General features: G+C 52.3%; 1 protein-coding gene across 3 annotated transcripts in view; it reads right to left on the bottom strand.

Moving 5' to 3' along the window:
* The window catches only part of BOP1 (BOP1 ribosomal biogenesis factor), a 60,732-nt gene that overhangs the window by 17,224 nt on the left and 34,962 nt on the right, over positions 1 to 8,546 (bottom strand). The window lies entirely within an intron of this gene.

Raw genomic sequence — 8,546 nt, 5'->3', positions numbered from 1 at the left:
TATCTATCATCTATCTATCTATCTATCTATCATCTATCTATCTATCTATCTATCTATCTATCTATCATGTATCTTCTTTCTCTCTCTCTCTCTCTCTCTCCCTCCCTCCCTCCCTCTCCCTCTCTCTCTCTCTCGTTTGTGTTAATTTAGACGAGGGTTGTGTGTGTTGGTGTTGGTGTGGGGCTAGAGGTCAGAAGGGATTAACGCTTCTTAGTACAGGAAGCCCAGAGCCAACGGCAGGTAGTCCTTGACTTATAACCACAATTTTGGAGCCCAAAATTTATGCTGCTAAGTAAGACGACTAAATGAGTTTTGCCCCATTTTACGACCTTTCTTGCCATATCTGTAAGTGAATCACTGCAGTTGTGAAGTTACTAACACCGCTGTTGAATGGATTTGCTTTGCCTTGACTTTGTTTGTCAAAGGCCACAAAAGCGGATCCCGTGACCCTGTGACTGTCATAAATACGAGTCAGTTGCCAAGGATCTGAATATTGGTCAAATGACTATGGGAATGTTGCAATGGTTGTAAGTGTGAAAAACGGTCATAAGTCCCTTTTTCAATGCCCTTAACTTTGAACAGTCACTAAATGGACAGTTGTAAGTCGAGGACTATCTATAACTGCATTTTCTTGGACTTTAGCCAAACCTTGTGCAAGAGAGAGAGGCAGGTCAAGAGCTGCCTCGGGTGGCAGGAGGCCAATGCACTCCAGGAAGGGAAGTGTGTGGGGGGGGGGGGATGCGGCAGGGGAAAAGCATCCAGCTGCTTCTATGTACCCTGTTTTATAAAGCAGCATCACTTTTCATTGAGAGGAAGATTTCCCACATACACAGTATCATCATCATCATCATCATCATCATCATCATCGAGCTCAGAAGGGCTTCAAAAAGTTGAGGCTCCCGCCCAAGAGCCACAGTGTCCCTCGAGCATTAAGGCAAACCCAGCAGCCAAGGAAGACCTAAATTCAGATGAAGACCTGAAGATCTCTCAGAAAGCACAAGGCGCAAACGTTGGTGGCCCATCGGGACGTCTCGTCTACCTAGAGAAAAACATTTGCTGACGCCTTCACTTCTAAAAGCCTGCAACAGTCTTGGCCCTGGAGCAGAGAGGGCCTTGGTCTTCCTCTGCCAGGCCAGACAGCAAGGGGGGGGGGCAACTGGTCAACCAGCCTGCCTGCTTCTTGCCCTGAGACCACAGAAATGTAAGCCTCTTGAGGGAAAAATACCCTAGTTTAAAAAAAAAAAACATTCAGAGCAGCTCAGGCTAATCTAAGGGTTTAACCAATTTAACCTGCCACAATCACAGCATCATTTAAACCAGGGATGGGTAACCATGGACCCTGTGTGACCCCTGGATTTCCAGAATTCCCCAGCCGGCCATGGGGGGGGGGGGGTCGTAAAGGGGCCATAGTTGCCCAGCCCTGATTTAACTACTCAGCTGTTTTTGTCGTTCCCCCCCCCCCCAATGGCCTTTAGTGCCAGGTGGCCCAGCCTGAAGGGGCCTCAGGTTTTCCATGGCCAGAGTTGAGTGGGTGGTTTTGGGGTGTCTACAAGCCATGCAATTTCCTCGGCTCCATGCTTGAGCCGCAGGAGGGTTGGGGGGGGGGGGTGTTAGAACTTGGGGTTTCTAGCCTGGTGCCTTGAAACAGAATCCCAAAGTGGATCTCAGAGACGTCTTAAGTAATCCCCCACCCCCAAAAAACCCCAGCATCTTTTCAGCCACATTTGTCATTTTGGAGGCACCAAATGCTGCACCAAAGGAGGGGAAACCATGGTTCATCCAGCAGCAGGGGGGGGGGGGGGGATTCAACTACACCCCACCTAGGTGCTCACTAAGAGAGTTGTGGCACCCAAAAAACATGCACCTATTTCTTAGACAAGAAATGCTGCACCTGTAAACGGGGGTTTCTGAAATGGATGTCCTTCTGATAAAGATTTCTTAAGCCAATTAAAGCATGGTAGTTATAGCAAAACCTAGAACACACAGGGGCCGTTCATGGCTTTCCTTCATCTGCAACATGAAGCAGAACAGCTAAATCTGGCACAAGCGACAAACTTTGGCTTTAGAGATCAAACAGAAATATAAGCCTCATTTTCTCAGAAACCCCTTCCATCTGTCCAGGGTCAGTGGCCCTCCATCCCTGTGGCCAGCACAGGTCGACAGCAGCGTTCCAGTATTTGAGGGGCTGTCACAAAGAAGGGGGAGTCGACCTATTCTCCAAAACACCTGAAGGCAATGGATGGATACTAAACAAGGAGGGAAGCAACCTAGAACTAAGGAGAAATGTTTGGAGAGTGGGAACAGATAACCAGTGGAACGGAGGTTGCCTCCAGAGGCTGTGGGGGTTCCATCACTGGAGGTTTTTAGGAAGAGAGTGGGCAATTATTTGTCTGGAAGGGCATAGAGTCTCCTGCCTGGGGCAGGGGGTTGGACTAGAAGACCTCCAATGTCCCTTCCAATTCTGTTACTCTTTTAAGCTCTGGAGACAGAAACTCCCATCATGAGGGAACCGGGGAAGAGTCTGGAAGCAATAATCCACATTATAAAAGAAGAAAAACAGCAGAACAGGCATTTCACTGGATGTTCTCCACTCTCTTTCAGAGCAGTTTTCCCCAAGGACCATACTGGTGGGAAATTTGGGTTCTAGGTCACACCTCCAGAAGTTGTGTATCCAGCACATCTGGAGGGTGATGATGTTTGTCCATCCTGTTCCAAGAGGACCTTGACATCCAACAGGTCGTGGGCTGTCCACGGTGTGGCCGCAGTGGATGGTAAGCCCCGTATGGGCATGAAATGTTCTGCCACATGTCAGGCAGATGTGTGGGCACCACTGTTGCAGCATTTGCAGCTTTGGCTTTGCGGAGGGCTCGCTTCTCTTGCGCTATGGTTGTCCTCCTGTCCTCAGAGGCCTGGCAGCCTTGGTGGATCAGCGTGCGCCATGTCGATCGATCTCGTGCCAGGGTTTCCCAGGAGGGGGTGTCGATATCCAGGGACTGGAAGGAGGCTTTCAACGTGTCTCTGTATGGCTCCCTTTGTCACTTTCCTTGAGGCAGCTCCCCCCAGATGAGCCGTTTGGGGATGCGATGGTCTGGCATCCTTGCAACATGGCCTGCCCAGCGTGCCTGGGCTTTCATCGGCAGGGTGTGAACGGACGGCAGGCCTGCTCTGGGGAGGACCTCTGTGCCTGGCACCTTGTCCTGCCACCGGACCCTCAGAATTCTACCGAGGAAGGCCGTGTGGGAGGGGTTCAATTGCCTAGCGTGCCTCCTGTATACAGTCCAGGTCTCACTAGCATACATCAGGGCAGTTAGCACCACTGCTCGGTAGACTTTGAGCTTTGTAGCAAGGCTTCCTCCACACAGTGGTCCCACCTTTATCTGGAGGGCGACACATGGATGGAGATCACTTTAGAAAAGGACAGACCGTCCCGGTCAGCGCCACATATACAGCCCTGTGTCTGAAATCCTTGTTCGGTTATCAACTAGTGGCAACTTTGGCAAGCCATTTCTGATTTTAAATTCTTTGCCACAGTTTGCCGCTCTGCAAAACCTTTCCCCATAATCAGGTTGGAAACCCCATCATCTCTGCATCAGTCGGGCCAAATGGCCTGAATTTGCACGTGGTGCATAGCGAGGGTGCAGTGGAAGGCCTAAATGATGCGTGCCACCATAAGCAAAGTACCTCTGAGCGTTTCCTCAGCGGAAAAGGAAGGTGAGAGATCTGGGAAGGGAAAGTGGGATGCCAAAAAGTGAAAGCCAAGGAATAAAAGAGGTGAGCAGAAAATTCCCTCCACATCGTAGGTTGCAGTCAGATCACACTGGTTCTGCAAACCTCCTGCAGCCCTATTCAGGAAGAGTGGATACAAGACAGGCACTGGGAAGGGAAGCCACCGTTAGCTGACAGCGCTGACCATGTTTGTTTCCTGAATCACAAGCAAACGGAGAGAAGGGGAGAGTCCGGAGGGGCAGAGATTATTCAAGCAGGAGAAAGGAACACGGGTTAGCAGAGGCCCAAAGGAGCTCTACCACTCGGAGAACTTCAGGAAACAGACCCTGCAAACGTCCTTCAGCAAGAAAGAGGATGCAAATCCATTAACTCTCCCCCACCCACCCCCCCCCCGGCACCCCAGGCTGATGGAGGCTGAGTGGGTGTAGCTGAAGCCGTTAACGGACGGATCCTCCTCCGTTGCTGCAAAAATGGCTCAGGACCTCCAAGAAAAATACAGCTGCCTGCCAATGTCGGGAGGCTTTCAATAATTTTCATTTTTACTAATTAAGTAAAAAAAGCAACGGGAAAAACAAAATTGGAGGAGTGGAGCAGAAGGCTTACATATAACTACATACATAGCGATATAAACCCCAAGTCATACATGTTATTGATCTTTTTTTAAAACAAATTATGCTATTGCCTAAGTCCCACACATCTGCGGAGCTCCTGCACCTGGAATGCAATTTGGACAGAAACCATATGGCTCAGCTTGAGGGGAGGCCCCTCAGGGGAAAACTCAGTCCCAGCTCAGAGCAGGTGACCTCCTCCACGGGGCCTGCTGGTGGCCCCCAATGACCAAAGGAAGGCGGCTCTGGATCCAGCCTCTTCCAGGGCTCCCTGCTGCCCACCCTCCAGGCAGGGGAGAGGAGCTATTAGGCAAGCCCTCTTTCCCCACTCAGCTTCAGGAAATCCAGCAGCAGACCTCCCAGGACATTCCCTCTCCCCCCTGCTGCTTTCTTAAATCAACACATCCCCCACCCTCTTCCCAGGAGGCAAAGGGAGGAAAGACCCTCCTCTGGGGGAACACAGTTTGCAGGGAAGACCCTGCTCAGTGTTCTGGGCAAGGGCCGGGGAGGGGGCGCTCCGTTGCGAGCCGGCCAATAAAAGCACGTTCTGGCCGTGAAAAGTGCTGGATATTCTGAGCAGCACCTACGCCAGGGGTAATGCCGGATGCAGAGACCAAGTATGGACCAAGGAGGCAGGTCCACAATAGGCTTTTTTCTTCAGACAGACTAATTGAAGACAGAACTACTAAAGTCTGCAACCGAAAACAGCAAGAATAAAGCCTGGAGTGAGATCAACTTTCCCATTTTGTAATTCATACGGTTTCTGGATGAAATGTGCTTCCTTGCTAGTAGCTGGAACAATGCATCCCACCAGATCCCTATTAAATACCACAGCCTTCCCCGTCTCGGCATCCTCCGGATAAGCTTGGGGGAAGGGGGGGCAGTTGTGGCTGCCTAAGCCCTCGGCAGGGCTGAGACCAAAGGTCTGTGAGGCCTGGGGTCTTCCCTCCCCTCCCCTGGCAAGAGCTTTGGTGCAGGTCAGAGGGGAGGAGGGCAGGGAGTACTGGCTGGAAGAGACCATCCTGGGCCCAAAGTGAGGGGGAAACGACCCAAAGATGACTATGGAGATTCTCCACCCAAAGGTGCTTTTCCAAAAGGCAAGCGGGCTTCTTGTTTTCTTTTTCCTTTGAAGAAGCTTCGCCTCTCATCTAAGAACTGGAGAAGCTTCTGGGACGAGAAGTGAAAGGTCTTCAAGGAAAAGAAACCAAGGGGGTCCGCTGCCTTTTGGAAAAAGCACCTTTGGGGGAAGCCCAAGGCCAGCTCTCTCCCCTCCGTGGCCTTCCTTCTTTTGGTAGACCCCGTTCGTCAAAGCAGGGGCAGCTGCTGGCCTCTTGCAACACCCATCGCCCGTCTCTGGCTCGGGCCGGTCCAGGAAGCCCGGAGAGAGAGAGAGGCTCCCCCCCCCCTGAAAGCAGAAGGCAGGGCGGCAGAGGGGAGAAGCCCCAGGAAAGGGCAGCCTTGCTCCTCCGCAGCGCAAGGGCCAATGGAAGGAAGGAACTCTGCCGGAAGATGACCAAACTCTCTGGCCTGGGGGACGCTGTGGCCACAGGAAAGGGATTCCACATTTCCAGGCCGAGTCCCGAGTTTCCGCTGAGAAAGCACCGTTAATTGCTGGGCAAACGTTAATTCCGAAGGCAGCTGGGGAGGACTGGGAGCTCTGGGGTTTCCCTTCTGATCATGGCTGCTGGTCAGCAACCCGGAGAGCCTTTTGCCAAAGGAATCCTCCTAGCCTGACCTTAAGAGAGGCCCCTTGCTGAATGAAACACAGCTTCCTTATGACCAGAAAAATAAATATCCACGGAGACATAAATGCCTATGATTACGGCACAAAGAGGGAATAGGGTGGGCTTTCATCTTTAAGCCACTCTCTGGAACCTCTGCCAGCTTTGAGCCTGGGGCAGCGTATAAAAGCCCAGGGAAAACAGAAGCAAAATGAGTCTCAGTGAGCCTAGGGATATGTGTACAGGACCCTGCTCTGCAAGGCAATCACCCTTTCAAAGGCAGGGTAAGCTAGAATTGTAGATCGGTCTAAATTGGGAACATTAAGAATTGAATTAAGAGCAAAATGAAGAACGGCTTCTGAACCCGAGCCAGGGCTGAGCGAGGCTTAAGTGGTGAGCAGACACACATCAGTCAGAGTGAAGGGAAGACTGTTTCTAAAGTATGTGGAATGGGGTGTGGGTTGGGGACACGCTCTCAATCTTACACAATCCTGACCGGCAACCGGGAGACACTCATTCCTGGAGATCAGGATCTCATTTTTGCCTAGAAACAGATAATCTCTGACTGTATAGCTTCAAGAAAACGTCCCATTCTATTTTTCTGGGAATGGCAGGTTCAAAATTATGACACAATATTCCTTCCTCAAATCAAACATCATTTCAGCTTTCCTGGGAGTTCCCCAGCAATTGCTAAGGAGGACTCTCCACCCACCAGAAAGGAAGACCTGGCAGGAGAGGCTCAGGAGCCCGAGGTTTCCAGTGGCACAAAAGTCCCGCTTTGACTCAGACTAGGCAGCTGGGCAGACTCCGTGCGGCTCCCCCTGGCTGTCTTTCCTAGCTCACTCCTTGCAGGCCGTTGGCCCCTTTGTTGGAGGAACAGACCCAGGCCCAGAGCATGCTCAGGGGGTACAAATGGGAGAAGGGGGGGATCCTTCTCCATCGTCCCTGCTGCCCCTCCCTCTTGAATCCGTGGCTCAGGTCAGAGCGACACAAATTCCTTGGGCAAGAAGGTCTGTTTTTGTAAATTCATTCCAGCAAGAGGGAAGAATGGCTAGGGTGAGGTTTCTCCCATCTTTTAAACTATTGGGTCGCTTTAGGGCATATTGGGAAAGAGTTGGAAATGCAGGAAGGAAAAGAGCTCGCAGTTGATGAGGGATAACACACCTCTCTCCCAACGGCAGTCCCATCCTGACCCGCCTTGCTCCATATCTTCCAGGGACCACAGGTGTGTGGAGTGGGAGATGTTGGAGACCAATGGCCTATTTGGAAAAACCTTCAGTCCCTCCCCACTCCCAGCCTGGCCAAACAAGGGAAAGCCGGAAGGGCCCTAGAACCCAGCACCACCTCTGTGAATAGTGGTGGGAGCGGCAGCAAAGTCAGCGTATTCCTCCGCCTGACACAGAACTTCCTTCCTCGTGTTTTAAGCGCCTCTTCTTCATGCCAGGCCCTTGGTGCCAGGGGAAGGTCCAGGCCGCACCTGGCAGAGATGCACCTTTAAATCAAAGGCACTGTTGCCATGCTCCCTTCCTCGGAGAGGGGCTGACAACCCCTGCAGGAGGGGGGCTGGAAGTCCAAACTCCCAGAGGGAAAAGGAGAGGGACACACAGCATTCCTCCAACACCCAAAGGGAGGTTGCAGGGAAAGGCCAGGCCCTGAAGAGGAGATTCCCATCCAACGCTAGGAAAAAAGGCAGAACGGTGAGAGAAGTGAAGATCCAGGGAGGGAGGGAGGGAGGGAGTTCCCCTTCATTAGGTTTGTACAAATGGGGGCTAGAAGGGCTAGGGATAATTTAGTTTGGATTTCTGCAGGTAGTTGAATTCATTGATGAAAACGGACCATTCACCTCCAAGATTCAACTAGCCAGAGAGGAATAACAGACTGAACCCTTCACTGACACCTTGATGCCACCCTGACACAGAAGTGCTCAGAGACCCCATTCTGTGGGAATAGGCCAGTGTGACGTGATGGCTGGGAAAGAGCAGCTGAATGGGACGAAGGACCTGAGCCATCTACTCTCACCCAGCCAGCTGACCCCAAAGCAAGGGGAAGGGAGCAAATGAACTGCTGCCACCCCCCTTTTGCACCCGGGAGGATGCTAAGGAACACGTGTGGCGGCCCTGGGCCTGCCCTGCTTTTGGGCCAGCCTTTCCTTCCTCAACTGAATTGCCGGGTGGGGGGTGCTCCTTCCCCAGGGAGACTGGCTGCCCGTATAACGTCTGCAGCTGCCTGAAGGAAGATCTCCAGCTGGGAGAGGGAAGCGGCAGCCCCGAAGCCTTCCAGGACTGATGCTGGAACACTTGTCCGTGGCAGCGGCAAGAAGGCTGCATTACAACATTGTATGTTGCTGCGTAGCCGCCTGCCCCCCCCCCTGCTCCCCCTCCCCAACAAAGTAGCTCCAGCTGTCCATGGCCCAGATTGGAAGTGCAGGTACCGGGGCTGGCGCGCTGCCCGCCTCCCTTGCGTCTGTCTGGTGAAAGAGGAAGCCATTCCA

Source organism: Natrix helvetica (assembly GCF_964273705.1).
Source record: "Natrix helvetica genome assembly, chromosome: 4".
Lineage (NCBI taxonomy): Eukaryota > Metazoa > Chordata > Lepidosauria > Squamata > Natricidae > Natrix > Natrix helvetica.
The sequence above is the reverse complement of the archived record's forward strand: the minus strand, read 5'-3'. Positions and strand labels throughout refer to the sequence as shown.